At 46.6% G+C, this 14,349-nt stretch overlaps 1 long non-coding RNA gene and 1 pseudogene across 1 annotated transcript; one reads left to right on the plus strand and one right to left on the minus strand.

The window, feature by feature from the left end:
* Window positions 1-8,906: 8,906 nt before the first annotated feature.
* Window positions 8,907-10,763, plus strand: LOC109263634 (uncharacterized). Its single transcript, XR_002078303.2, has 3 exons — window positions 8,907-8,999; window positions 9,190-9,440; window positions 9,807-10,763. It is a non-coding gene; the product is annotated as an uncharacterized LOC109263634 (long non-coding RNA).
* Window positions 10,764-12,854: 2,091 nt separating this feature from the next.
* On the minus strand, window positions 12,855-13,624 carry LOC128775479 (60S ribosomal protein L9-like; annotated as a pseudogene).
* Between the last annotated feature and the right edge of the window lie 725 nt (window positions 13,625-14,349).

Consider the following 14,349-nt stretch of genomic DNA (forward strand, 5'->3'; position numbering starts at 1 on the left):
TGTAAACACTTCACAACTTTTTCATTCTTATATTTTTTGTTAAATATGTATTACCATATAGACCCCCTAATAAAAAGTATTTTTGTGAAATATACACATTATATATAATTTTTAATTGAATTGAGGGAGATATCCTGGAAAAGGTATATTTCCATAGTTATCATCATCACAAAGGCAGAATTGTGGCGGATATTAGGTTTGTTATCACTCACAAACATTCGAGTATGTTCGTGCCAAGAACGAGTGGATAACTTTCTCTACCGAGTAGTTCACAAATGCAGCTGAGGGGGGTTGCATTGAATTTCCTTAAATTTCCGTGAATTCTATGCATCCTACAGGTAGATATATAAAAATTACTTTTATTTAAACAGGAAATAGGCTTTCCGATATTTATTTCCTAAGCCGTATTTATGAAAATTCAAAGACAAATGAGTAGTGAGGGGCATTACGTCCTTATGCCACACGGTGGCGCTATTTCATCGATCTGAGAAATGTTTTAGCAACCTGTTCCAGACAACCACGCTGAAAACAAAACTATGTATATGAATCGCCTTCTCTGTATTACTCCAATTTGAGAGGATCCAGTATTTAGCATTTAGAATTCATTTCCATAGCCTATCTATACAATAAAGCAGCACCAGGATGCAAATGCAAGAAGTGTGTGGAAGCCATTGCTGAAATGTAGGTTGTCTGTGAAATTATGCACATAATAGTAACTAATGCTATTGACTTTCATAGTAATATTTCATCGCTCTCCCCGAATGTACAAGGCATTTTCACTTTCATTATTACATTTGTTCTCCACGTGATCCGGTGAAACAGGTAAGGGAGCTTTTATCCCCCATTTCACGCCTAAGGAAGCTAGAATGTTAAGAAGTTAAGTAGCTGTTCTTAGCATCCAAAGACTGTAAAATCTTCTGCAGCGCTGAGAAGTTTTTTGGGGTCCTAACACCTAACTGATGCCTACACTTATGCCCACAGAGAGTTTAACGCCCACAGGGACTTCACCTAAGCCACTTCCACACTCTGACTCTGGAAGGCTCCCCACCCCACCCAGGAGGATATGGCTGTGCCCTAAGGTCTCCATTCATTCCCCATTGGCCAGTGCAGACTGGCATCCAAAATGCTGATCGTGAAGAGACCACAGCTTCCACAGTCACAGAATCCCCAAGGAGACTGTCTTCCATCCCGGAAATATGAAATGATTTATTATCTGTACCCTCCCTGCAGCCATGGAGCTAAAACTTTCGTCCTGTATCTAGTCTCTCGTGATAGGGGAACTGCAGCAAACAAAATACCGTCCTCTCATTTCTTATTCATAGAGAAGGCAATGTATAATATGATTACATGCGTGATGGATTGGATCCGACAGACAGTATAAAAGGCAAGCCGGAGAACATTAACTAGGGAATGGATTTTTCACTGATAGTCAACGTCTCCTGCAGTCAACAGTGAAGGGAGGTGGGGGTGAGGCAAATTCAGAGAGACGCACAAATAACTTTCAAGATCAAACTCTAAAATAAATTCCTCCATCAGGCGAAGGCTCATTGTGTGTTTGCTCTACGCCAGGCACTTGGCCCTGTGCACTATAAAGTTCATCTTTGATTACCCTTGTTTTACAGACATGAAAAAAGAGGTTCCAAAGGGGCGCCTGAGCGACTCAATCGGTTGGGCGTCTGATTTCGGCTCAGGTCATGATCTCAAGGTTTGTGGGTTCCAGCCCCGTGTCGGGCTCTGTGCTGACAGCATGGCACTTGCTGCTGCCTCTCTCTCTGCCCTTCCCCTGCTTGCTCTCTCTCTCTCTCTCTCAAAATAAATAAATAAACTAAAATAAATAAGTAAATAAATAAAAGAAGCAACCTTCTCAATACACGTCTCTTCTCTGAGGAGAGTTCTCGCACACTTAGAGCGGCTTCGATAAGATAGCCGATAATAAGCCAAAAGGGTAACATTGCCACAGGCACCGTGTGGCTAGAGACAGCATCTAGACTTTACTGCTATCATTTTTTTGACATTTGGCTAACATGAATCATCCGATTCTATTAACCCCTGAGGACCAGTCATGTATTATTTTGCCTCATCCAGCTCCTCCATTGCAGGGATTAAACATTCCTGAACAATTCAACTGCCGGTCATGGAAGTTTCCAGCAGCCTCTGTCTTCTTTGTCACACAGTAGCCCCCTCCAGTCATCTTGGGGGGGGCGGTAAGTGCAGATGAGATCCGTGGATCCGAGGATGGGTAATTCGCCTGCCAGGCCGAACTTGTTGGCCCAGACTGAGTTCACCATTTGTCGCATCGACCAATTCCTTCTTGGCTCATACTGACTCCCTGAGTTCACCATTTGTCGCATCGACCAATTCCTTCTTGCTCATACTGTCAAGTTCACATCTACCTCCACAGAGATCATCTTTTCTTTTAGGTAGTATCTATCACCAGATATTGGGGCTCAGGCTCCTGTTACCTTGGGGTCTTGGGGTCAAACCGAGTCAAGTGACAAGAAGTAAAGAAGGTGAAGTGGGGCACCTGGGTGGCTCGGTTGGTTAAGCTTCCGACTAGTCTCAGGTCATGATCTTGCGGTGAGTTCGAGCCGCGCGTCCAGCCCCGCGTCCAGCCCCGCGTCCAGCCCCGTGTGGGGCTCTGTGCTGACAGCTCGGAGCCTGGAGTCTGCTTCGGATTCTGTGTCTCCCCCCCTCTCTCTACCCCTCCCCTGCTCATGCTCTGCCTCTCAATAATAAACGTTAAAAAAAAAATTGTTTTTTAAAAGCTTTATAGGATTACTAATCACACAATGTCACCTATTGACTGAAAGCCATTCGAGTAGTCTCTAGTTCCCTGAAATTTCACTCGGCTTACCAAAGCTCTTGAGAGGACAAGTACATGCATTTACAAGGCGGCCTGTCACATCCCATTAACTAAACGGTCCGGAGCTGGGTGAGAAGAACAGACGGGCACCTGCAAAGTAGCACACTCTCCACTTGGGAGGAAAGACATTCCTGGGAAGTTTTTGAGGCCAACTCGGAAACAGCACCAACAAATCATCCATATTTTTTCCGCTGAATCATTTCTAGTTTTCACGTGGCAGCTCTCTTCTGGGCATTCATAAAACGCTTCTTGTCGGATGTTTCTAGTGACAGGATGCTCTTTCTATTCCAAATGGAAACAGCTTTGAATTCCCTCCTCAAAGAAGAGGCCTAGTCTGCTGGCAGGAAAGACCCAGGGGTCATGGGTGCCGGAATGTGCGGGAGTAGGGTTGCAGGAAGACGGGTGGGGTTCGGGGAGGAGTGGGGCGCCGCTCTCGGGGGGCGTGGCGAAGCCGGAGGGTCACCATTCGGCTAAGCCAGAAGGTGCAGTTGTCCTATGAACCCCACCCACCTTCCCAACAAGTCCCCCGCTTGACTTCGGTCTTAAAAAGCCATTTTATTAGTGCCTTTCTTCTGTGTGCTACGAAACAAAGTGCCCGCTAGGGGGCAGTATGGTGCAAGACATGAACTCCGCCCGTTAGGAGGTGAAATAATAAAGTAAAATCGTATTGTAAAGTGCGCTGAGTGTGCTTTCCAAGCTCTGTTCACCATAGCCATACACTCCCCGAAATATCAAAAATTAACTGGATGAGGGGCGTGTGGGTGTCTCAGTCGGTTAAGCCACGGACTCTTGATTTGGCTCTGGTCATGATCCCAGGGTCTTGGCATCCAGCCCCTTCCTCCCTCAACCCTCCCCACCCCCAGACCTCCCCCCCCCCCCCCAACGTCTGGCTCTGCTCGATAGTATGCAGCCTGCTTGGGATTCTCTCTTCTTTCTCTCTCTCTCTGCTGTGCTCTCTCTCCCTCTGTCTCTCTCTCTCTCTCTCAAAATAAATAAGCACTTAAAAATGAACTGAAGCCTGGAGCCCGCTTAGGATTCTGTGTCTCCTCCTCTCTGCTGTGCTGAGCAACTCCATACATAAAGTACTGTATGCAAATCCTTTTTTTTTTTTTTTTTTTTAGGTTCTGAGACTTGGAAGAAATTTTAGGGATACTGGGGGAACAATTCAGGTTGAGGAACCCTGGTCCAGAGCGACTGTGGCTTATAGATGATTTTCCACAAAACAAGGGTATAATCTAGTCCTGCGGCACTTAAGACCAGACACTCGTCTTGTCGCTAGGCGTCCCCTATGCACAGGGTGTCTTTGCTGGAAACAGACCCGTCAGGTTGATTGGACTATGTTAAGGCGACTGCATCTCTCTTTCTTACGCCTGCCAGCACAGCGTCCTGTCCAAACAGGAGACCCGTTTACCCCAAGGCATTGGCCCTAAGACGTCTGAACTCAGGACGCCCTTCATGTCCCCAGCAAAGGTGTCACCAGCTGCCCCCTCACCACACTCAGACCCATGGTTCCTCGACCGACAGATGTGGATTCCCTATCCCTGCCCTTGCTGGTGTCCAGGCAGTGGTCTGGGGCACCAGCTCCGCCCTAAGGCACTTGGGTCTTTGGGGGACCTCGTGTCCACCACTTACCAGCTGTATGACCTGGGCTGGGGGGTGGTAATGGCCCTACCTCCTGAGGCTGCTGGGAGGAGCAAAGGTGTTCATGTACCTAAAGCCTGGTAGGTCCATAACAATATGAGGCATTTCCCCTTCTCCCACACCGTGTGATCCATGCTGTTTCTTCTCTAAAAGGACTCCACTCCGGTACATGTGCAACGTCTGTCATTGTCTCCTCATCTTATTATTAGCACTTGTAACTCCCTTGCCTAGAGGCGCTGCAAGGTAGTGACTGCAAGATCTGGACCCAGACTGCCTGGGACTGAACACCTGCCTGCATCTTTCTAGATACCGGATACCAAAGAACGCGTTGAACCCCCCTGTGCCTCAGTTTTCCCATCTCTAAAATGGGCATGATAACGGTACTCATTTGTGTGTGTGTGTGTGTGTCAGTTATTCCTTTTTTTTTTAATTTTTTTTTAACGTTTATTTATTTTTGAGACAGAGAGAGACAGAGCATGAATAGGGGAGGGGCAGAGAGAGAGGGAGACGCAGAATCCGAAACAGGCTCCAGGTTCAGCTGTCAGCACAGAGCCCGATGCGGGGCTCGAACTAACGGACTGTGAGATCATGACCTGAGCCGAAGTCGGACGCTTAACCGACTGAGCCACCCAGGCGCCCCACGGTACTCATTTTTAAAAGATTAAGTTAATTAATACTGCTAAAGCCCCTGGCACACAGTAAGTATGAAGTAAATGGAAGCAGCAGTGATGAGGTTAATACTGTTTTCCCCCAAATGCACTAGAATAACAAATGAGGGGATGGCTGAGGCTAAACATAGAGTCCAGGAACTCCGAGGTCATCTGTCCCCTGTGGGCAGGCTTGATGAGAGAGCTCCCTTTGCATCTATGAACATTCAGAGTTCAGGAACTGCACATTTCGTCCAATTCTCTGAGTTTCCCAAGAAGAAAACTTGCTCACAAGGCACTCGGTGCTACATGCCAGGACCCTGGGCTGGACCCAGGGCTTGCCGCCTATCCCCTCCATTCAGTGAGTTCAGTCGATAACGGCTGTATTGATCTGACATAGTTATGAGCCTTCTCCACACCTCGCAATCCGGCTTCCCCACATCCTGAAACAGCCTTATGTTTCTTATCAACGTGGCCCCCTGAGTACGTCTCATGCCTTAAGAGGCACTGGACTCAAAGTATCTAGAAAACATTAGCTGGGGTTTTTTCCCTTCTACCCATGGGTTTTACCTTAAATAGAATACCATCGACATCACCGAAAGAAAAATTAAAAGGAAGCAAAATCAAACAGTGAACACAAAACAAGGAGGACGTGACAGAATTTTTCTGGGAAAATCAGCGGTCATTCAAGGATTACTGCAATAACACCTCGGGGTTCCCAAACGCGTTTTGTGCGTTGGATTGGAACTGTTGGTTTATTTCTCGGTCTCTCCATTCTCTGAGATCTTCGGGGTGGGGGTGGGGGTGTTAATCATCATCTCTGTGCTCTTCGCACCAGGCACACCCACAGCTCATATTTATTCCTGCCTTGGAGAGTGATGTTGACCCAGTCCAATGAGGGCAGCGTGTCCCAGAGCATGGCAGGTGGACGCCTGGCGTCCACTGGGAGTTTTTGGGTGGAAAGAGAGATGATTTTAGACAGCACACGGCAAGGTGTTAAGCAAAACCTGCACTCCTATAATGAGAAAGTTATTCCCGCTTCAGTTATCCTGCAATCTTTCTGATTCCTTCGGAAATTAGAGAGGGCTCTCCATGTGGTGTGAATATGCCTTCAACACCTGTATCTCTCCCCTGCACCCCCAACATCTCTTGCGCAAGAAAATCAATCTAAGAATCCGAGTGTTCAGCAGACAAAAATACCCACCTAGAATGTAACACGTTGTTCTCGTTACCTCTATTTATGACCATCTCTTATTCACTGCAAGCGATAACACCAGCTTTCCATTTCCGTCCCACTGGCGGGGCGTTGGGCTAAGCAAATACCTTACGTGCCTCACGCCCACTTCCACGCCCCTTTGCAGTTAGGCGGGGCCGCGGGACAGCTCATCACCAGCAAAACGCGAGCAGAAACAACTGACCTCCCTTCTGGGCTCAGAACTCCTAAGCCAGTGTGCAGGCCTCCTGCCTCTCTCTCTCTCTCTCTCCTGCCTCCGTGACCCTGGATGCCACAGTCGGGGAGGAAAGACGTTCCCTCCGCCCTCCTTGGTTCAATAGCTGAGTCTACAAAGTAAACTGACAGCAGGCAGATGAACGGAAGTAAAGGCATACACATGTGTTCATTTTAAATAGTATGTGCACAGGGCATCACAAGAAAAAACATGAATACCCCCGCCTCAATGAGAGTTCATGTGTCATCTTAACAGGGGAAGCAGGGGAAGGGCAACTCAGGGGAGAGTCAATGATTTTTAGGAAAGATGAATGGGCCTTTGGAAGAACAGATGGGAGACGTGATTGTTTGTGACCCAGTTTGCCTGGGTGTGGTGTTCGCATCCAGTCTCCTCTCCCGCGATTAGAATCGAGCTTTCCTGGCTCTCGGGAAAGAGGGTTAAGATAATTGAGTCCTTCTGGAACGTAGGCAAATAAAGAGAATTCAGAGTAAGCCTTGTCTCTCCCTGCATTTGCTGTTTTTCAAAGGCCTTCAACTCAAAATCAATATACCAAAGCGGCACATGGTGGGGTAGCATGTCCTGAATGTCTTCACCACGTCTTGAGGCGGTGGCATTACAAAATGGAGGGGGCCTGGATGTCAGGGCCATTGGCTAAGACTCCCCTTCAAGGAAAGCGGCCCTGCACAGTCGTCGGACTCACGTTGGATGTCACGCAAATGAAAAATAAACCTTTGCTGTGCGAAAGCCATTGAGATACCAGGGTTCGTTATTTCAGCAAAGCCCATCCTCTCCTGGCTCACACAAGGATTGAAAAAAGTTTTTAATCATAAAAGGAAGGCACTCAAAGAAAATGTCGACTAAATAATGGTCGAGGGTGTAACAAAAATTGGAAAAGGGGTACTCAAATGCCACGTTAGTGTTGTGCGGTCTTCAAGCTGATCTTCCAGAAGAGGAGAAAGCCAAGGCTTGGGGGCTCTCACTAGGTCCCCCTGAGAGACCAGGACCAGGCTGCAGTCAAGTGCAGCCTCGGGCTGCAAAACACAACTAAGGGAAAGAGTTTCAGGCATCACATCTGAGCCTCCCGAGTCCTTGGAAGCTGGCTGGATTCACCACCTTTAACAAGAGGAAGTAGCATAATTAGAATTAGGGGCTGAGAGATAAGACTTAACATTATCTGCTTTTTCAGGAATAGCGTTATGTGCTCTTCCTTTTCTTTTATGAAGCTTGGCTTCCCTAAGCTCTATGCGTAGTATGAATTGCAGGTGTGAGTCAGTACCATGTACTTCAAGGCCAAATTTTCCCTTTCCAGCCCTCGTGGTCTGACTTGAAGCCCAAATCATCTGTTCATTCTCATTATACCAGATATGGAAATGGATGCACGCATATTTTCATCTTGGGGAGGATTTACTGTATTGATCAAATATTATACTTCAAATACTATACTGTTTCGAAGTTGGAAACAAAGCCTATGGGGTTGATTGCTTCCAAATAAATTCCCTTCCCCAAAGAAGGGTCCGGGTGGGATTGATCTTAAGCCTCAGATAGGTCTGGGACCCAGTGACAACATAAAACACAAAACTAGTCCCACTCCAATATTAGTTTAGCTGTTTGTCTTTGAGCAAGTTGCTTTACCTCTCTGTCCTGTGTTTTCCACGCCGCAAATGGAAGTATTAATGGTTACCTCCACGAGGTAACTAACACTGTTGTGAAAGCAGATGCCGGACGTGGCAGTGCTGTGCAAATTGCATCAGTATCAGCTAATATATTGTGAGTTCTCACTACATGACAGACACTATACTGAGCCCTCGACACGCTTTAAGTAATTTAACCTTCAGAGGAGGCAAATGCAGCAACCATTATGTTATTCCCTTTCACAGACAAGAAGACCATGGCTTAGTTGGAAAGAGTGAGTAATTTCCCAGAAGTTACTACGTCACTCCATTACTGAGTGCTGGGATCCGAACTCAAAGTCAGCTGTGTGTGGACTTGGGACCCTCAGCCATCACACTTCCTCGACCCCAGAGAGGATACAGTGCTAGGGACCGCAAAGCGTAGATTGTCATTGGCCCCCTGATGTGATCCTTCGGACTGTCACCCAACCCCAGGTTTTTAATCTATGTCACAGAGGGTTAATGTGAATAATCGGAATAGGGCGGGAGTGGACAGGCGACAGCAAGCACTGCCAGAGAGCACCAGGCTGCTTAGCAACGAGAGAAAACAAGCTGTGCTCTAGAAGGGAGGGAAATGAGCTTCAGGGGTGGGTGGGAGGAAGGAGGGAAAGAGGGGGAGGAATTGGGTCCTGCCAAATCTGGGAGGGTGTGAGCGGCGACAGGGCGTTGGCCCTTGGAAGCGGCCAGAGAATCTTCTGGGGATGACCTGCCCATGGTCAAGTTCTTTCTGGTGAGGCAAGAAAGGCTCTGCCAGGCGGTTCACATCCTGGGGTCTCTTTAGCTCTCTCTCCCCAGCCCTGTGGATCCCGTATAGATGATATCGGGATTTTTGAAAGTTTAAACTTGAATATTAATTCACTTAACTAATCCGAATACCTTCTCTTTATTGTTGCCTGGTCACTATGCTTATGAAATGGAAGGGCCAAGAAAATGAAAGGGTGTTTAGACTGCCGGTAGGTGGTGAACAGAGAGGCCAGCTTTAAAGGGCCTGGACGGTGTAAGCATGGCCTGGGGATGGTCCCCAGAGAGAATGCAGCTCTCCAAAGCCAGCATTTACTGAGACCCTAAGAGGAGAAAATTCTAGATTCTTAAGAAAGTTCCAGTGAAGCTCCACTCATCCAGGAAAAGAAGTCTGGGCCGTTTCAGACTTCCATCTAAAATTCCTGAGAAGGTAAAATGGATACACACAGGCCTCTTCAGTGGGGTTTATTTCTGTTCTGTTATACACTTAGAGAGTACAGAGAAGCTCTACCCACCCCCTCCAAACACCTCCGTGAAAATTTTATTGCATTTTTAAGTAATTATTATTGTTAATTTGTTAGGGGTGGTTATGTTAAAAAAAAAAGGGGGGGCATTTTGAAGAAGGATAAAACGATATGCCGTCTCTGGAATATGCTTCAAAATAATTCAACAAAGAATAATAAAGAAAAAGGAAATGTTGTAAGTCATTAATAATTGTTAAGCTGAGTGATGAATCTACGAGGTTTGTATCATTCCTACTAACGTACTGGTCCTGTTATTTTTATGTGTGTTTGAGATTTTTCATGAAAAAGAAAATGTGTTCACGGAACAGACTCCAAAAACCTTGCAAATGTGCCCAGGATGTTATTCCTTCGGTGTAACTAACTTCAAAACATCTGGAAATTCCAGCCAACTCTTCCTGCCCCAGATCTCTCTGTGCTTTAACACTTTGTGAAAATTAATCAATCGGATGACCTTGCGATTCAAGGTGAGGAATTAGGACGACGACGAATTAAGGAAGCGTTTGTTTTTGGAAGACACCATACAGGCTGGATGCCAGGAAGCTGACACTTGTAGACGTGCGGAAACTACACGGTGGGTTTGGGGGAAGTTGGTGAGAAGGGCTTCTCGGAGGCATTCTCTGATGGAAATAACAAAGTGCCATGTATGGAAGACCAGTATATCTGGGCACTAGCCTGGTCCCTGCCACTAACTAGCTGTGCGTCTTTGGATAGCTCATTTACATATACATTCCTCAAACATCGAAAGCACCAGGATAGGGGAAAAGACACAAGTGGCACTATCTGGTGTTGCTTAGCATTTCTTGGGGGGAGGCTGCGGACTATAGAAGCCCCGTTCAGCGCGGCTCAGTATCGAGTGTGCACCGCGGGAAGGCATTACGGAGTTGTAGAGGCTCCAGGAGGATGCAGACAGAGAGAGAAGAGCCCGGCACAGGTAGAAAGGGGAGGGAGGGACCACACATGCAAATTTGGGGAGGTGTGCGTCATGTATCTGTGCGCAGGGGTTTCTTAAGGATGTGGCATGGAGAGAAGTAGGCTTGACTGTTGCACTTGCCTGTTCATTCAACAAATAATGATCCAGCCCTTAGCACGTACTGGGCAACATGTAAGGGACCGGGACACAGCCAGGAACAAGGTAGAGAAAGTCCCCACCTTGGCAGAAATCACATGGGTGCAGGGGAAGGAAAAAACAATAAAGAGGGCAGCTGAAGACGGAGTATGGGAACAAGAGGCGTAGAGAACTGGGGGTTGGGAGAAGCCAAGTGAGAGGCTTGTTGGGGAGGGGAAGGGAGAGGAACCCCCTGTTCTGATTTCCACAGAGGGAAGAGCTCTGGGCGGTGCATGTTTGAGTGGGCCTCCTACTAACTGCGCTTGGTGCTTGATCGCGAGTCTTACCGCTGGGTGACACAGGACAAGCCCATGCCCAGGGCTGCCAATGGTCACCTTGAGACATGAAGCGTCATTCCTCATGCTCGTGGCTGGAGTCTCTTTCCATGTGTCCCAGCAGCGTGGCTTCACTCCACCGGGGAGGACAGACCTCACATCACCAGCTGGAGATCCTTCTTATTTTATTTTATTTTATTTTATTTTTCAACATTTATTCATTTTTGAGAGACAGAGCGTGAGTGGGGGAGGGGCAGAGAGAGAGGGACACACAGAACCTGAAGCAGGGTCCAGGCTCTGAGCTGTCAGCACAGAGCCCGACGCGGGGCTCGAACCCACAAACCGTGAGATCATGACCCGAGCCGAAGTCGGATGCTCAACCGACTGAGCCACCCAGGCGCCGCCCCACCCCACCCCCACTTCTTATTTTAAAAGAAGCACCTGATCCTAAAAGACACATCGCAAAAAAATTTCACAGTGGAAGAGAGAGCCATCGTGTCCTTTAATTAGCCAAAGAGCCATGTTCTGTTTCCTGGTGCAGGTTGGTTGTAGAGCATTTGTAGCTGTTCTGCTCCATTAGCCTAATTTGTTTTCAGATATAAATTAAAGCTGCTGTCCCAAACCCACCGCGCTGCCTTTTCACAGAAACACCCCATTCTGTGTTTAATGAGTTAGCAGGCTTTGGAGATGCGGAGGATATTTCTTTGATTTAATAGTCGAGCTAAAAAGGAAGAACTGCCCACTGGAGCACAAAAATAATTAAGCAGTGTAATACAGAGTGGCACATGCAAAAGCCACAGGCCTGGGGCAGGTCAAGTGTTTAACTGCTTCTTGATGTGGCATTGCCATTGCACAGTCTGCATCAGAGAGCACTGGGCCACTGGGTACGTCCAACCAGGATCCCACTGCCCCGGGTTATATCTAGGAGTGCTAAAATATCAGGAATCACCCTGAGGTGCCAATAGCCACCTGGGCTGGTGCATGTGGGAGACTAAACCCCCTCCATTGATGTTATTGCCCAGAATGGCAGAAAGTCCCCTTCTCCTGACACGTCTTTCTACTTGTCTGTCTGGCTGCCACAATCACTACCATTTTCTGATGGTGGTGATCGTTGAGTTAGGACAATGCCTCTTGACTAGGGATCAGCTGGACTGGCTACATAATTTGTGGGACCCAGTGCAAAATGAAAATGTGGAGCCCCTGGTCCAAAAAGTAGGGGAAAAGTGCAGTTGTGGAACTGAAGTATAAAGTTTTTTTTTTCCGTCTTCCCCAGTCTCTCCCTCAACGAGTCACGGTATTTTTTATTTGCTCTTTAATGCCTTGCCAAGTAAAGGAAACAAAATTTTTAGTTGTTAGTGTGAATTTTGCAATGCCAGTTCTAAAGGCAAATAGAAGCGTATTTAACTCAGGGCACCTGGGTGGCTCAGTCGGTTAAGCCTCTGACTCCTGATTTCAGCTCAGGTCTTGATCTCACGGTTCGTGGGTTCAAGTCCCATATCAGCCTCCATGCTGACAGTGCAGAGCCTGCTTGGGATTCCCTGTCTCCCTCTCTCTCTGTCCCTCCCCTTGCATCTCTCTCTCTCTCTGTCTGTCTCTCAAAAATAAATAAATAAGCATTAGAAAAAAAAAAAGAACTCTAGAATATAAAATAATAAATAAATAAAATAAAAACGAAGTGTATTTAACTCATCTATGAAGTCACCGAAGTTACATAATTTGCATTTCATAGCCTGTGCATGCATATGTACTTTGTTCTTACCAGAACAGTGTAAATCCTGTGGGAAATAAACTCAGTTTGCTTCTTCTTCTTTTTTTTTTTTTTATTGGTTTAAGAAAAAGCTCCAAATCAATACAGCTTTTATTGCATCTTTAAAATATCACAAATAAGTCTGAAAACTCATCTGGCATCTTGTTATTTCTGTAGCTGGACAACTTAGATCTTATCCATCGGTCTGCTGAACTGTTCCTTTTTCAGAAACATACAAACCATCCCCAAATTTTCCTTGTTTTTCACTGTTGTGGCTTGCTGAATTAAAGCAGCTGAGTTTGCTACAGTTTCAATGTCATTTCCTTCAAGAATTAACTCATCTGTCTGGGCTTGAGATGCTGAACAAACAACACCTGGCCTCAGCGAGGCCTGTGGATGTATTTTTTTAATGTTTATTTTTGAGGGAGAAAAAGAGAGCACTGCAAGCGTGAGTGGGGGAGGGGCAGAGAGAGAGAGCCAGGACAGAGGATCCCAAGCAGGCTTTGTGCTGACAGCAGAGAGCCCCACGAGAGGCTCAGACTCACAAACCCTGAGATCATGACCTGAGCCAAAGTCTGATGCTTAACAAACTGAGGCACCCAGACGCCCCGAATTTTACCCAAGAAATTCTGGATTTCAACAAGAGAACCATTCTCCTGAGTAATGACATTAACAGGGAGACGAGCATACACAGACCTCATCTGGTAAAGGAAGCCCAGTGTAGAGTCCTTGACCATGGCCTGTAGGTGACCACAGATAGTGAGAACAGTAGACAGTTCTTTTCCATTTCCCACCATTTGTCAACTCAGAGCCTCTTCTTTTTCTTTCCGAGGAGACTGACTTCTACTGAGGAACCCTCCACAGGGTTCTTCGGGGGCCCTTCACAGTAATCATGGGTCCCTTCAGAGTGCTGTTGACATTTTCTGGAAGGTCAACAGTCTGATTGCTGAGAAGGGTCTTCATTTCTTGCAATAGATACAGCAAAGAGCTAAACTCAACTTGCTTCTTAATCACGCACCTCCTACCAACGCTGTGTGCCTTCAGCTCCCTGAGGAATAGGAAAAAAAAAAGGGACTCCGGGCTGGCCTGTCTTTCCTTTCCTTCCATGTCCAAGACAAGTGATTCCTAACACAGTCAACAGTAATTTGTCAGTGTTAGTTTCTTTGTTTTGACAAATGGACCATGGTTGTGTAAGATCTTCACATTAGGTGGAAATAGATGGGAGGAAGTATATGGGCTCGCTCTTTATCACCTTTACAACTTCCAGGCATATCTAAAGTTATTCCAAAATAACAAGCTTATTAAAAAGAGAAGACATTTTTCGACACACCTTGCCAAGAATTACTAGGTTAAAAAGAGATTAAGGCATTTTAGCAGTGTTTACCTAACTTGCTAGGTAAGATTCACTTAGGGTGAATTCCTGTCCCCATTTCTAGGAGACTCTGGCTTATTCGATCTGCAGCAGGATTGGACCCAGGAGTGGAGATTTTTTTTTCTTTTTTGTTTTTTTAAATGTTTATTTATTTTTGAAGGAGAGAGAGAGAAAGTGTGAGTGGGGGAGGGGTAAAGGGAGAGAGAGACACAGAATCCAAAGCAGGCCCCAGGCTCTGAGTTGTCAGCACAGAGCCCGACTCGGGGCTCGAACCCATGAACCACGAGATCATGACCTGAGCCAAAGTCAGATGCTC

This window comes from Panthera pardus, unplaced genomic scaffold (assembly GCF_024362965.1).
Source record: "Panthera pardus isolate Hobbes unplaced genomic scaffold, ASM2436296v1 HiC_scaffold_8, whole genome shotgun sequence".
In the NCBI taxonomy this organism is placed as follows: domain Eukaryota; kingdom Metazoa; phylum Chordata; class Mammalia; order Carnivora; family Felidae; genus Panthera; species Panthera pardus.